Genomic DNA, 14,725 nt, shown 5'->3' with positions numbered 1-14,725 from the left:
CCAGGACAGACCTCTGACTTTCCCCATAACTGACCGTGACTCACACTTTGCTGGCCTTCAGACATCCTGTTAAAGCCTAACGAACTGCTGACTCTAACACAACTCTCACTCCACTCAGGCCACATGGGCCTCTGGGAAACTCCTCCACGGCAGGCACTCTCCTGCCCCAGGGCCTTTGCACAGGCTGTGCCTCTGCCCGCGACGGTCTCCCCCAAGACACCCGTATGTCTCCGTCACCTCCTTCAGGTCTCAGCTCGGAGGTCCGCCCACATGCCCTTCTTTTTCTCTTGCCATCAGGAGTCTGTGTTTTGTTCACAGCAATGTCAAGCCAACGTGCTTAATCAGCGTGCTTAATCACGTTCTTAATGAGAGCCATTTACCAGGCGCTTACTGTGTGCTAGGGCCTGGGCTAGGGGCTGGGGACAGGGCTGAGGACGATGGGGACATATCCCTTGGTGGGATTTATGGCCTGGGGGCAGGGAGGGAGATGGATGGAATGAATGGAGTAGGACACTTGGCCAGATGTGGCAGAGAGAGAGTTTCTCAGGTGAGCACCTTCTGGAAGGGGCGGCATGGAGACCGAAGCCCTGAGCTGGGAATGCATTTGTTTCTTCCTGAGGAGGTGGCGTGGGGAGTTCATGTGGGGAGGGCAGCAAGGTGGGACTCATGGGGCCTTTGGGGCCACAGGGAGGGGGTTGGTCGTCACCTTTAGAGCAGTGGGGCACCCTGGGAGATCTCAAGGCAGGTGATCGGATTGGAGTCATGTCTCCCAAAGGAAAGAGCGGCTGTGTGTGTCTCACCAGTTCACACATGGGGAAACTGAGGCTCAGAGGGGTGAAGTCACTTACCCAGCGTCCCCGACTCCCACGTCTCCAACCAGGAGCCCGCAGATCCCTCCCCTGCCCCCACCCAGTCGCAGATGGGTAAACCGAAGCAAAAAGGTGCCGTTACTTCCCAAGGTCCCCTGGGAACACAGTCAGCCCTCCTCCACTCCCCTTGCCCCTCCCCTTGTCCCCTCACTGGGAGACTTTCTGACAGGGAGGAAACAGCAGCGGCTGGTTTCACAAGTGGGTGGCCAAAGCCTCAGTCCCGGTTTCGATTTGCTCGATTTGCAGATTTGCAAATAGCGTCGTCCGGCTCCAACCGCCTGAGGCCTGGGGAGGTTTGCTGCCCCACCGGGCTGGGCTGCTCGGGGCTGATCAACCTGTCTGCTCAGGGAAGGCAGGGCAACCCTGGGCAGAGGGGAGGTCAGGGGTCTGGGGACCTTGTGGGCAGGGGAGCCAGGGGCCTGGGAGTGCACGGAGCCCTCATCCCCACCGAGCTTTGATCACTCATTCAGTCAACAGTCAACAATGACTTCATGCTTTGCTGAATTAGCACATTTTATTCTCCTGCGGAGCATAGATTAAGTGCTTGCTGTTTTTTTTTTATTTTTATTTTTTATTTTTTTTTTTAAAATTTTTTTTTTCAACGTTTATTTATTTTTGGGACAGAGAGAGACAGAGCATGAACGGGCGAGGGGCAGAGAGAGAGTGAGACACAGAATCGGAAACAAGCTCCAGGCTCCGAGCCATCAGCCCAGAGCCCGACGCGGGGCTCGAACTCGCGGACCGCGAGATCGTGACCTGGCTGAAGTCGGACGCTTAACCGACTGCGCCACCCAGGCGCCCCAAGTGCTTGCTGTTTAAAAGGCTGTGTACCAGGTACTAGTTCATCCCATCACCCCCAACAACGCTGTAAGGCAAAGTCTGAGCTTCCCGGGGCTGGAACAGATGACCGTGAACCTGCCACATTTCAAACAACTTGTTCTCACACAGTCCAGGGGGCCGGAGGCCTGGAACCCAAGTGGTGGCGAGGTGGGCTCCTCCTGGGGGCTCAGAGGGAGCGCCCAACCCAGGCCTGTCTCCTGGCTTCCCGTGGTGGCCGGCAGCCCGTGGGGTTCCTTGGCTTGTGGCTGCATCACCCCGATGTCTGCCTCTATGTCCACGTGCACGTGGCCTTTGTCTCTGTCTTCTTCTTTGTCCCTTAACCCGAGTCCCCGAAGCTCTTGTCTCCAGATCCAAAGCTCATTATGTTTGCAGTGACCCTTGTTAAAGAACAAAAATTGGACCGAGCAGAAGATCTAATTGCCTTTATCAAGCCAGACACGGGGCGCCTGGGTGTTTCAGTCGCTCAAACGTCCGACTTCAGCTCAGGTTACGATCTCATGGCTCACGGGTTCAAGCCCCGCAGCGGGCTCTGTGCTGACCGCTCAGAGCCCGGAGCCTGCTTCGGATTCTGTGTCTTTCTCTCTCTGCTCCTCCCCCGCTCACACTGTCTCTGTCTCTCAAAAAATAGATAAATGTTAAAAAAAAATTGTTTTTTTTAATCAGGCCAAGGACAAATGGGACAGCATCGCACCTAGTGACTGGACGGGAGCTGGGAGGAGTTGTAAAAAAAATGGAAGGTTTTTACCAGAAGGGTGGGGCTAGAAAGTTATTAGCAAAAGAAAAGAGGGGCGCCTGGGTGGCTCAGTCGGTTGAGCGTCCGACTTCAGCTCAGGTCACGATCTTGCGGTCCGTGAGTTCGAGCCCCGCGTCAGGCTCTGGGATGGCCCAGAGCCTGGAGCCTGCTTCCGATTCTGTGTCTCCCTCTCTCTCTGCCCCTCCCCCGTTCATGCTCTGTCTCAAAGATAAATAAATGTTAAAAAAAAAAATTAAAAAAAAAGAAAAGAAAAGAAAAGAAAGGGTTATTCCAGGCCAGGTCACCTTAAGTGAGAAGGACCAAGGAGTCTTATTAGGTGGGTTCCCTGATCTCCCTTTGGGGGGCATGGACAGGGCCCACAACTGATCCCTCATTGGTGCAGATTGAAAATTCCTGGCCGGGGCGCCTGGGTGGCTCAGTTAGTTGGGCGTCCAACTTCGGCTCAGGTCATGATCTCACCTTTCATGGGTTTGCTCTGTGCTGACAGCTCAGAGCCTGGGGCCTGCTTCGGATTCTGGGTCTCCCTCTCTCTCTGATCCTCCCTCGCACGCGCTCTCTCTCCCAAAAATAAATAATTTTAAAAAATTAAAGAACAAGAAAGAAAGAAAATTCCTGGCTGACTGGTTAAGACTTACATTCTCAGGGAGGTTGAATTTGCAATTAGGTTAGGTATTAAGCCCCTTTTTGGCCTAAGGGACACTATCTTGGGCATTTGGTTTTGCTTTCACGCCCTTTAAGGTCACATTCTCAGGTTGTGGGTAGACATCTTTTTTGTGAGGGGGGGGCACAACCCAGCATTGTCCAAGAAGATCATTATCAGCTCTATTTTATGGGCAACTGAGGCACAGAGAGATCAGGTTGCTGCTCTGAGGGGCTAGGACTTCAAGCCTGGCTGTCGGGGGCCTGAATCTATTCGCTTCACCGCTCTGGAATCCTCTCCAATCTGCTGTGGGCCAAGCCCTTGCCGGAAGCTGGGGACATCGAGGCGAGCAAGGATTGGAAGCAACAGGTACATGACCTTGTGGACCCCAGGCTAACGGGTGTTCACTGTGTTCTGATATGAGCTTAAGACCAAGGGTCCCCTGAAGCGATCTGCCTGGTGTCCTCCGAAAGACGGGTCCACCTGGAATTTGTGAATGCGGCCTTATTTGGAATAAGGTCTCTGCGGATGTCATTAAGGTAAAGATCTTGAGATAGGATCATTCTGGTTTAGGGTGGGCCCTAAATCCAATGCCAAGTGTCCTTGGAAGATATGAGAAAGGAGGGGAAGAGCTGAGACAGAAGAGAAGGCCATGTGAGATGGAAACGGAGACTGGAGCGGGAGACTGAGTTTTGTGTGTGATGTGACAAAGGGACCCAACTGAATTGTTTGGGCTTTTTTTTTTGGTACAGAAAAGGTAACTGGTTTTATTAGAGCACGGGGACAGGACCCGTGGGCAGAAAGAACTACCTGAATTGTTTTCAACATAGACTCTCACTGTACGGATTCTTTTAGACAATACTCTCCCCTCCCCACTGCTGAGATAGATCCTCTCTATCTTGGAGCCAATTCCTGACCTCCATAGGGTGACTGTGGGCATTTAATTCCAATCCATTGGTCAACGTGTCCCTGCCTGTGCCAGTATCCCTCTGACTTAATTACAAGCTTTGTCATGGGTCCCCATAGCTGGTAGGACAGGTAACACCGCCCTGTTCTTCTGTATAAGTATTCTGACTATTTGCAACCCTCTGCTCTTCCCGGTGAATTTTTGTGTCACCTTATCATGCTCCTGAGGGAAAGCCCGTGTTGTGACTTTGGATGGGGTTGTGTTAAAACTTCAGAAGGGGGGGGAGACAAAACAGACCCTCCGATGGGGAGAATCTGCATCTTTTAAGCCTCAGCCTCCCCATCCATGAATATGGTACATCCACCTTCCCTGTTGCTTCTTTAGGATCTCTTAAGAGAGCCATTTCTGTTTCCCTGAAGGGTCGAGAGCCCCCATTTATTTCATTTATTTCTCTTTCCAATGTAGGAAGGCCTCCACTTGATCTGTTTCACCAGATCATTCCTTCCTCTATCATATTCCCGATACCACCGAGCTGTTTTGTTTCTTTGTTTGTTTTTGGATGGACCGATTTTCACATGGCCGGCATCTGCCCTCATGGGTTTTGGGGTGCACGACAAGTTCATTTTAAGCTATCCGTCCTCTGTTCCCACTCTTGGTGGAGGTCATGGTTCAGAGATTTTTCCTGGTGAAATGATGGGTTTCTCCAGATCTGGTCATTTGGATTCCAGCCCGCTTCCTCAGCGACATCAGTCATAAGGCCAGCCCCGCTCCCCCAGTCTCAGGGAATGAGATGAGATCCCCAGGTCCCCTAAAACTCAGGCTGTCACCTCTCACTCCCCACCTCTCCCCTGTCCGGCCTTCCCCCCAGCGTCTCCCAGGAAGGCAGCCCATGGAAGGGCGGTCACTCCTTATATTGCAAGTGCCTCCCCAGGGATGAAGGAGTCACTGCTCTGGTCACTCCAGCCTCGGAGCTGGCAGGTGTGGGGGTGCACATCACATATTTCCGGAATGGCAGGGGGATGCCAGCAGCGGAATTCCCAGCCGCCTTCTTGAGGCGGCCTGGCGCCTCTGTCTCAGGCCTGGGGCATTCTCGGAGTTTTCTAGACATCCCCCACTCTGGCGCCACTGGGCTTTGCTCCAGGAAGAGCTGAGATTTCCCTCGATCCTGGACATCAGGCCTGGGATCAGACCCAGGAGCCCAGAGATCATTTTATGTATTTATTTTTTCCAGAGATCATTTAAAAATGCCTTGTGTTATGGAAAATTTCAAACATGCCCTGAAGTCAAGAATGCACAGTGACCCATGGGCCCGTCCCCGGACGCACAGTGACCCAGGAGGCACTGACCTCAGTTCCATGACACTCCTTCCCCCTCGACCTTATGAGGTTCCTGCTAATCCCAGGGTCATGCTTCTCATCCGAGACTTGAGATGGGTCTTACAGGATGAGCCCAGCTCCAAAATCAAAATCACCCTTGAGACCCGTCTCTCCCGCATCTGTCTGTCTCTCTCACAGGTGGACTGGGTCCCCTGTCTCACCTCCCCCGTCTCCTGCATCTACCTCTGGGCCTCCAGTCTGAGTGGGATGAGCCACGCTGTCGAACCTCCAGGGAATGGTTGACGGGCTGGACTTTGAAAGGGGCCAAAGTTATACACGCTGAGCCCAACCTGGGCCTGGCTGCCTTGCCCCACCCGTTAACCCCCTCCCCTCCTCCTGGGAGCCACATTGCTGGGTCCCAAAGCCTCCCACCCCAGCTCCCCCATTGGTCACCCTGAATCCAACCTCCTGGTGACCCCAGGGGCTCCGGGGTCTCAAGGCACCGGCCTGGGCTCCTCAGCACCCCCAAGATTGTTCTAGAAGAGAAGCAGGACCACGAGTGGACCTTGTCAAGGGGCGGCTGCGCACTGGGCATGGCTGAGGCGGTGCTGCTGAACGCCGCCTCACTGGGTTGGCCCGCACCCTGCAAGGAAGCCTGCCGTGTAGACGAACAACTCAGGCACTTGGACAACGGTGGGAATCGCGGTCCACCCGTTGTGTCGATTTACGTCAGCATAAAGCAAACACGTACAGCAGACAGGGCAAAGGACACCAAATCCAATCTAGGATTTATTTTTATTTTATTTTATTTTTGTTTATCCTGAGAGAGAGATGAAGCGCGTGTGAGCGGGGGAGGGGCAGAGACAGCGAGAGGGAGAGAGAGAATCCCAAGGAGGTTATTACCTCATTGCACAGATGGGGAAACAGAGGCAGCGTCTGGGTGTGCGGCTTTGACAGCTGTGACATCTCCCAGCCTAGATTGACTGCTTTTATCTTCTTTTCCGTGTTTATGTAACAGTATGCTCGTGTGTATTTCGCCAAGGCTTTGCAGATAGCACCTTAGGGTCGACATGATTTAAAATACAGATGCGTTTTATTCCGAAGGGAGGAAGGGAACATTACCAGGCACGTCTGGACAGCTAGAGTCTATAGTGAGATAGCACTTGACGTCCTTCCGTAGGTACAGCAAATAACTCAAGTTCCCCAAACAGAAGACTTTGTATAAAAGCACGTGAATTTTATGGGGCGCCTGGGTGGCTCAGTCGGTTAAGCGTCCGACTTGGGCTCAGGTCATGATCTCATGGTTCACGAGTTCGAGCCCCGCATCGGGCTCTGGGCTGACAGCTCGGAGCCTGGAGCCTGCTTCCGATTCTGTGTCTCCCTCTCTCTCTGACCCTCCCCCGTTCATGCTCTGTCTCTCTCTGTCCCAAAAATAAATTAAAAAATTTAAAAAAATATATAAAAAAAAAAAAAAAAGGAAATGCGGGTGTGGCTATAGACTGAATGCTTGCGTCCCTTCCCAAGTTCATAAATTGAAACCCCGATCCCCAGTGTGATGGCGTTAGAAGGGGGGGGTGCCTTTGGGCGGCGATTAGGTCACGATAGCGGAGCCCCCACGATGGGATGAGTGCCCTTATGAGAAGGGACACAAGAGAGCTTGCTCCCTCTCCCTGCTTTCTGCCATGTGAGGACACAGACAGAAGGCAGGTGTCCACAAACCAAGAATCATCCCTCACCAAACACCGGATCTGCTGGCATCCCGATCTTGGACTTCCCAGCCTCCGGACTTGTGAGAAGTACCTGTCTGCTGTTTAAGCCCCCCGTTCCGTGGTAATTATTGTCGTAGGAGCCTGAATGAAGATTTGCCACATCCCGGGGTCACCGGGAGCCCTCAACCAGTCGCTTCATCCTTCTGAGTCTCAGTCTCTCTGTCTGTAAAACGGGGATACTTCTGGAACCAGCCTGCTGGGGCTTTTGCGGCTATTAAATCTCCCTGCCGGGACTCAGCTGGGCACTTTTAGGCCTTAGAAGCTATTATTATTGTGATTGCTACTGTTGCCATCCCAGCTCTGGTTCTCGGTCCTGAGAGTTCCCAGCTGGGCGTCCCAGAACTCTTCTCTCTGCCTCCTGACTCCACCCAGCAGTGGCTTGTGGCCTTGTCTCGATCCTGCTGCTCTGTGCCCTGGGAAGTGGCTATGGCCATGTGGGCGAGGAGGGTGGACTGGGCCGGCAAGTAGCTCAGGAAATTCCAGGGCAGAGGCGGCGCTGGGCGCCGTTCACCTCACCTGCTCCTCCCCACCCCTCTGGCTGAGGATGCGCCCAGACTTTTGTCCTTCCCCCACTGTGGGTGGTTGAGGGCATCACATTCTGCTCCACTCGCCGGGAGACCCCGACCATCTTAAACTTAGCCTTGACTATCTGCTGGAGCCTGCAAATTGTCAAAGGGAGCTGGGGGTGGCACGAAGCCAGCCCCTGAAATTACGTTCGCTCTCACCCCAGGACCTTTGCACAGGCTGCGCCCACTACCTAGGATGCTCTGTGCCATGTTTGTACCTGTGAATCTCTTCCTCCAGGTCCCCATAAAGTGTCACTCCCCCAGAAAGCCCCTCTGGGCCCTACTCAGGACCCTCTGGATCCTACCAGCACTGCGTATCTCCCTTTGGCAGGTCTTGTCCAAGTTATAATTTTGCGTTTATGCTGGTGACTGTATTTTTTTTTAATTTTTTTAATGTTTATTTATTTTTGAGACAGAGAGAGACAGAGTGTGAGCATGGGAGGGGCAGAGAGAGGGGGAGACACAGAAACTGAAGTGGGCTCCAGGCTCCGAGCTGTCAGCACAGAGCCCGACGCGGGGCTCGAACCCGCGAACCGCAAGATCATGACCTGAGCCGAAGTCAGACGCTCAACCAACTGAGCCACCCAGGCGCCCCTGATGACTGTATTAATACCCATCTCCCTTGCTGATGGGGAGCCCTGGGCACGCATGGGTTCGAGCGCCTGGCATACAGTAGGTATTCAATAAAGAGTGATGGAATCAAACATGGAGTTCAACAACAATTTATTGAATGTCTTCTTATTTTCACCCAACAACTCTGCTGAGCCCTTCAGAGCATCTGGGTGCTGGGGACACGCTATGAATGAAGAAAGCCTCTCCTTCCTGTGGTGCAGAGCCTCTTGCTGACATCCTAGTGAAACTCTTGAATAATGGCATCATTCTTGTCACCCAGGCCCTGCTCCCCAGAAGCACATGATGCATTTATGAGCTAATCAGCAGACCTCACTTGGGCTCATCCCTGTGAGCTCCTGGGGGAGATAGGGACAGTGAACGTCAGTCCTATGATGCATCAGGCCCTTTCTCTGTGCCCGGCCTGTGATCCCCTCAAGACCTTCACAACCTCCTATCAGGGAGACTTCATCATAGGAGAGGCATATTTGATAAACACCTTGTTTTCTTGTTTGTTTGGTGGTTTGTTTTTTTTTTTTTTTAGCGTAAGTATATTCCATGCAGCATTTGGGATATACTCCTACAAAAATGTATTGGCTGGTTGTCTGAAATTCTTTTTTTTTTTCTAATTTTTTTTGAACATTTATTCATTATTGAGAGACAGAGCACGAGCAGAGGAGGGGCCGAGAGATGGGGAGACACAGAATCCGAAGCAGGCTCCAGGCTCCGAGCTGTCAGCACAGAGCCCGACGCGGGGCTCGAACTCACAAACCCTGAGATCATGACCTGAGCCGAAGTCGGCCGCTTGACCGACGGAGCCACCCAGGCGCCCCTGAAATTCCATATTAACTGGGTATCCTGTATTTTATTTGGCAACCTTGATCCATCGCCCTGCCCATTTTCCAGATAGAGAAGTGAAGGCTCAGATAAGTGAAGCGATGCGCGCAAGGTGGCGCAGCCGGGAATGAGCAGAGAGAGAGTGGCGGCCAGACCGCGGAACCTGATGCCCCGCAGGGCTCAATTCCTGCCCCCAAAGAGCAGGGATGAGCGTGGGGGTCCTCGGCGAGCAAAAGCCTCGCCTCGCCTCGGCCACGAGCTCTCTCCTCATCCCCGCTCCTGCTGCTGGAGGCAGCCGCGGGGGGGGGGGGGTCCCCAGGACCTGGGCCCTCTGCAAACACCTGCAGAGGAGCCCGTCCCACCGGCCATCTGGGCTCTGGCATCCGGAAGCAGGTCAGCTGGTCCCCTGTAAACAGCCAGTCTCATGTCACTGTAAACAGCTGGTGTCTGGAGATGTTGTCACAGCGCCCAAGCCTCAGTGTGACTGCCCTGTGACTCGATACCCGGCCGCCGGCCCCTGTCACTTGATACTTGGTAAACAGTGTTCTGAGAATGGGCAGGCGGCGCCCGGTTTGGTCCGCGTGGTGCTGGAGCCGGGGGGGCTGGGTCCAACTTAAACTGGGTCCTGACACCCAGGGAGCCACCCTCACTTGCTCCGATCTAATGCTTCGTAAACATCAAGCGTGATACCTGTCGCCTGTCAGGGGTCAGACGCCGTTAAGCGTCTACCCTGCTCTAAAATTTCGTCGCTGGCGACCTGCAATCCTTTAAGCGGAGCTCCAGTGTTTGTAAGACGACCACTCCCGATACTTTGTTGCCCACTGAAGGTCTCATCCAGGGGCTGGCAAACGATATAGCTTTGGCCACGCGCTAGACGTGCCTTTTACGCTTTTGCAATGATTACAAACGTACCGAAGGAAGGTTTCCGCACGCACAACTATATGAAATTCAAAACTATGTAAATAAAGCTTTATTGGGACACTGCCCACGCCCCCCCTCATTTGTGTATTGTTTATGGTTGCTTTCAAGGGAAAGGCTGGCCCGGCTCCGAGCGGTCAGCGCAGAGCCCGACGCGGGGCTCGAACTCACGACCCGTGAGATCGTGACCTGAGCCCAAGTCGGTCGCCCAGCCGACGGAGCCACCCGGGCGCCCCTATGTTATTTTATTTTTTTTAAGTAGGTTTCAGGCCCAACATGGAGCCCAACGTGGGGCTTGAAGTCATGACCCTGAGGGGCGCCTGGGTGGCTCAGCGGGTTAAGCGGCGGACTCTTGGTTTTGGCTTGGGCCACGGGCTCTCGGGGTTCATGAGGTCCGGCCCCGCGTGGGGCTCAGCGTGGAACAGGGAGCCTGCTGGGGATTCCCAATCTCTCTCCCTCTCTCTGCCCCTCCTCCGCTAATGCGAACGCCCTCTCTCAAAATAAATAAACACACTTTAAAGACAAAGCAAAACAAACTGACGCTGAGATCAAGACCTGAGCTGAGATCGAGGGTCGGACGCTCCAACGACTGAGCCACCCGGGTGCCCCATACTATGTGACTTTTTATAGCGAAAGTTTGTCAACCCCTGATCTAAGCGCTTGGGCAGCCTCCGTTCTCTACGCGGCTGTCAGTAGCCAACAAGCAACGGCGTTTACGTACTGGGCAGACTATGAGTGCATCAGTCCGCAATGTTCGTATACCGTGCAAAGGAGTCCCTTGCTTTGTACTCAGCCCGATGTGCCGACATGCTCAGTGCAGCAAACAGTTGGTCTCTGACAGCAGCTGAGGATTAAGGAAAGGAAGAGGAAGGGTTCTGCCATACGCGGGCTGGACCTTGAACTCCGAGCCTAAGAGCCGGACGTTCTCCCGCAGGTGAGGTGGAGCTCTGGCCACGTGGGGGTTGGAGTATGCTCTGCCTGGACACGGGGACACCGCCTCTCCTTCCCTGGGATTTCCCATCTATGCTGTTGGCTGATACAGCCGGAATGAGGAAACTTCTAGGCCCAGTCTGGAAGGAAAGGGTGAGACATGATGCTGGGAAACGCTCCCATTTGGGGGAGGGGCGTTATGCCCCGCCCCCTCCTTTTGGAGGTCCCCTTACAGAGGAGAGGTGGAGGATGGCCATGAAGCCACAGGTATGTGGTAATTATGAATTGCCAGAGGCGGAAGGGAGGGGTTGAGAGAGCGGCAGCTTTGGTCAGGGAGGCTGAGGGGCCTCTGAGGAGGGGACACTTGAACTTAGATCAAGGAGGAGAAGGTAGGGAGCGGGGGGAAGGGCTCTCTGAGCAGAAGGAACAGTGCAAAGGCCCTGAGGTAGGCCTAAATCTGTTGTGATAGAGGCTGCGGGGCGAGGCCACAGAGGGCCTGCTGGGCTTTGGGGGAGGGGGTGTAGGGGATGGGATCTGAGCCTTGTTTCAAAGCCCCCCCATGGCGGCCCTGGGGCTGGGGCACTGAGACACCAGCGAGAAACCCCCATCACACGGCCTGGGCCTTGGAAAACCTCTGGTCCATCCTACAGACAAAGCAGACTGGCATTGAACTGCTGTGGGCCAAGGCCAGAAAGCCCACAGGCCTGGGCGGGGGACTTCCCAGAACACATGGGCCTGCGGATCAAGTGGAAATGTCTTGCCCGACCTTCTAAACCACCGGGGTTGGCAGGTCCTGAGGATTATATGGCAGCAGGAGTCCCCCTCCTGGGGATCAGGTATGGCAAAGGAATCTGGGCCAACTCCAGAAAGTCAGCATGTGGGGAACATGGCCCTGTGTTCCTGGCGATGCCCCTCAGCATCCAGAGGGGATAGACATGGCCAGACACGAAATGCCCTCAGCCCATGGCGTCAGGACTGGCTTAGAAAAAAGGGGTATTTGAGATGGGGCTTTCTTATTATAATTTTTTTTAACGTTTATTTATTTTTGAGAGGAGGGGGTGCAGAGAGAGAGAGAGGCAGACACAGAATCCGAAGCAGGCTCCGGGCTCCGAGCTGTCAGCGCAGAGCCCGACGCGGGGCTCGGACTCACGAACCGTGAGATCGTGACCTGAGCCGAAGTCAGATGCCCAACCCGCTGAGCCACCCAGGCGAGATGGGGTTTTGAAGGATGAGTAGAAGTTTGCCGGCAAGTGAAAAGCCTCTCAGGAACATGGCGTGAGGAGGCCCCAGTTTGGCCCCCTCTGGCCCCCGTGGCTGAGTGACTCCAGACCGTCACTGACCCTTAGGTGTTTCCCCCACTGGCTAGCTCCCGCCAGCACTCCCCGGTCCCCACTGCGGATAGACACCGATGCCCGCCACCTAGACCCAGACCCACAAATGCACCCACCAGCCCGCGTTTGCTTCCCGTATTGGCCGACGTGTGCAAACCCACATTCAAGCACATGCACCATGGGCACGTGCTTCCGGGTAACTCCACGGACAAAGCTGACACGCAGACACATGTGCACGCGTTGGTGGGCTTCACTCATCTCCAGGCCGCCTGCAAACACGCATGTGCGTGCACGGGCCCCCCCCCCCCGCCTCCCCCCTCCCTCCCCCCCAGCACGCGTCATGAGGAGGCTCAGGAAGCACTGCTGGGGGGCTCCCTTGAGAGCCAGCTTCCTGTTTTCAAAGAGGCCAGGAACTGCTGAGGGAATGTGTTGGACGGCCCAGCCCCTCCTCCACTGGCTCAGCACACCCCATCCGGTCCCGCAGACCTGGGGTTGCTTCTGTGCCGGGTACCGACCCTGTCCTACCGCGAAGTCAGGTTCCAGATGACGAAACTGAGGCCCAGAGACGTGCCGTCACCATCCCAGGGTCACACGGGAAGGCAGAGGCCCCCACCTGCCTCCCCTTGGAGGGCCATGCCCAGGACTGGGGGCTCACAGACGGGGAGACGGGAAGTGCCCCCTCCTGCCTGGGACCGCGGTGCTGTTCCCAGGCCCCCCGGGGCCACCCTGACCCGCCCCTGGGCTCTCTGGCCCCCCGAATCCCATTCTCCCATTCACGGCCCACCCATCTCACTCATCTGCGTCCCCAGACAAGGGCCACCTACACCACAAACGTTAATGGAACGTCAGCTGCCAACAAGGCTGCCGGCAAAGAGGTGGTCTCACACTTAGGGGGCTCGTGGGGGTGCCTAGGAGCAAATAAACACAGCCGCGGCTGCCCTCTCTTGGAATGCCCTTCTCTAGCTCCCTGGTGAACTCCTCTTCACCCATCAAAACCCCAACTCCAGTGGCCTCTCCTCCTGGGAGCCCTCCCGGGACCCTCCAGGGAAGGGGTGTCTGTGGATTCCATCACAATGGCCTTGGAACTCTCTGTTCTGCCCCTCTTTATTATCACCTCCAGGCCTATCAGCAACTCTGGGAACCCCCCAAAGTCCCAGCACGATTGGCCCAGTCAGAGTCACATGCCTATTCCTGAACCAATCCCTGAGTCTGTGGTCACAAAAGGCTCTAATTGGCCGGACCTGGTCGTATGTCCACATCTGGAGCCATGAAGTGGACCAGGCTCCTTCTGTCCTCCAAAAGGAGAGCAGGAAGAGGGGACGCCCCCCCAAAACCTTTTACCAAGGACTTCGGGGGCCTCTGCCTGCCCCATCATGGCTGGAGGGGCTTGGGCAAGTCATTTGAGCCCTGTGCCTGTTTCCCCACCTGGGAATCAGGCTCAGCAGAGTGGGGGTATTGGAGCCCCGGGAACCCATTGAGGCATGCCCCCTCCCCTCCCCCACCCCGCTCAGCAGGCCCCATTGGCCCCATCCACCCCCAATCCTTTATCGATGTTTTCTGTAAGTCCCCCCAACCCCCCGGAGGGGGTCCCTTTGGGCACTGATGGCTGCCAGCTGATTCACTGCTTCCTCCTGGGCCTCTCGCCCAGCCTGATGCTTTCTGGGGACTTTCCTGGCCTTCCTCGAACACCCGAAATAAGGTGGGGGAAGCGAGGGCAGAGGGAACACCCTGCAAGCCCTCAACCAGAGCCGGGGGCGCCCGGCATGGTCAATGCTGTTGGACCTTACGTGTGTGTGCACGCAGGCGCACGCGGGTCTGTGTCCATGGAGGTCTAGGCTGTGTGTGCCCGAGTTCACCGGCCCATTTCTGGGTCTCTGTATGTGTGTGTGCATGCGTTTCTGCGTGTGTGTGTGTGTGTGTGTGTGTGTGTGTGTGATAGCTGCCCCCGCATGGAGCCCAGTGGGTCTAAAAAACAGACTCAGCCCCTCACTGGAAAAGGTGCATCTGGGGGAGGGAAGTCGCCAGGAGCAGCTGGGAGGGCAGAGATATTGCTGGTGTGCGGGGGGCGCAGGGGGCGCCAAGGTCAGGAGGAGGCAGGGTCTGGGGTAGGTCAGCCAGGTTGAAGGGACGGGAGCTGTGTGTGGGCGCCTGGGTGGCTAAGCTAGAGCTGAACTTTGGGATGAAATGGCAACAATTCTAAAGCATTCATTGAGCACCTAGTGTGTGCCCGGGAGGGCTCTGGGGTAACAGACACCACACCAACGAACAAGTAAATATATAACTTTGAGGAAGGGGGAAGATCAGGAAGCGAAAGGCATCAGGACAGGAGTCAGGGAATTGAGGGGTGTTCTGACCCAGAGACAGGGAGGGCATCCTGAGGCGGTGACTTGTGATCTGAAGCCTGCTGGGGAGAAGGTCCTGGGCATATCCGGGGAGAGG

At 55.3% G+C, this 14,725-nt stretch overlaps 1 non-coding gene across 1 annotated transcript; it reads right to left on the bottom strand.

Annotated features, from left to right (window-relative positions):
* Positions 1–8,166: 8,166 nt before the first annotated feature.
* On the bottom strand, positions 8,167–8,251 carry TRNAR-UCG. Its single transcript has one exon. It is a non-coding gene; the product is annotated as a tRNA-Arg (tRNA).
* Positions 8,252–14,725: the final 6,474 nt, after the last annotated feature.

Source organism: Lynx canadensis, chromosome A2 (assembly GCF_007474595.2).
Source record: "Lynx canadensis isolate LIC74 chromosome A2, mLynCan4.pri.v2, whole genome shotgun sequence".
Taxonomy (NCBI): domain Eukaryota; kingdom Metazoa; phylum Chordata; class Mammalia; order Carnivora; family Felidae; genus Lynx; species Lynx canadensis.
Note: the sequence above shows the minus strand (reverse complement) of the source record. Positions and strands in the feature narration are given on the sequence as shown.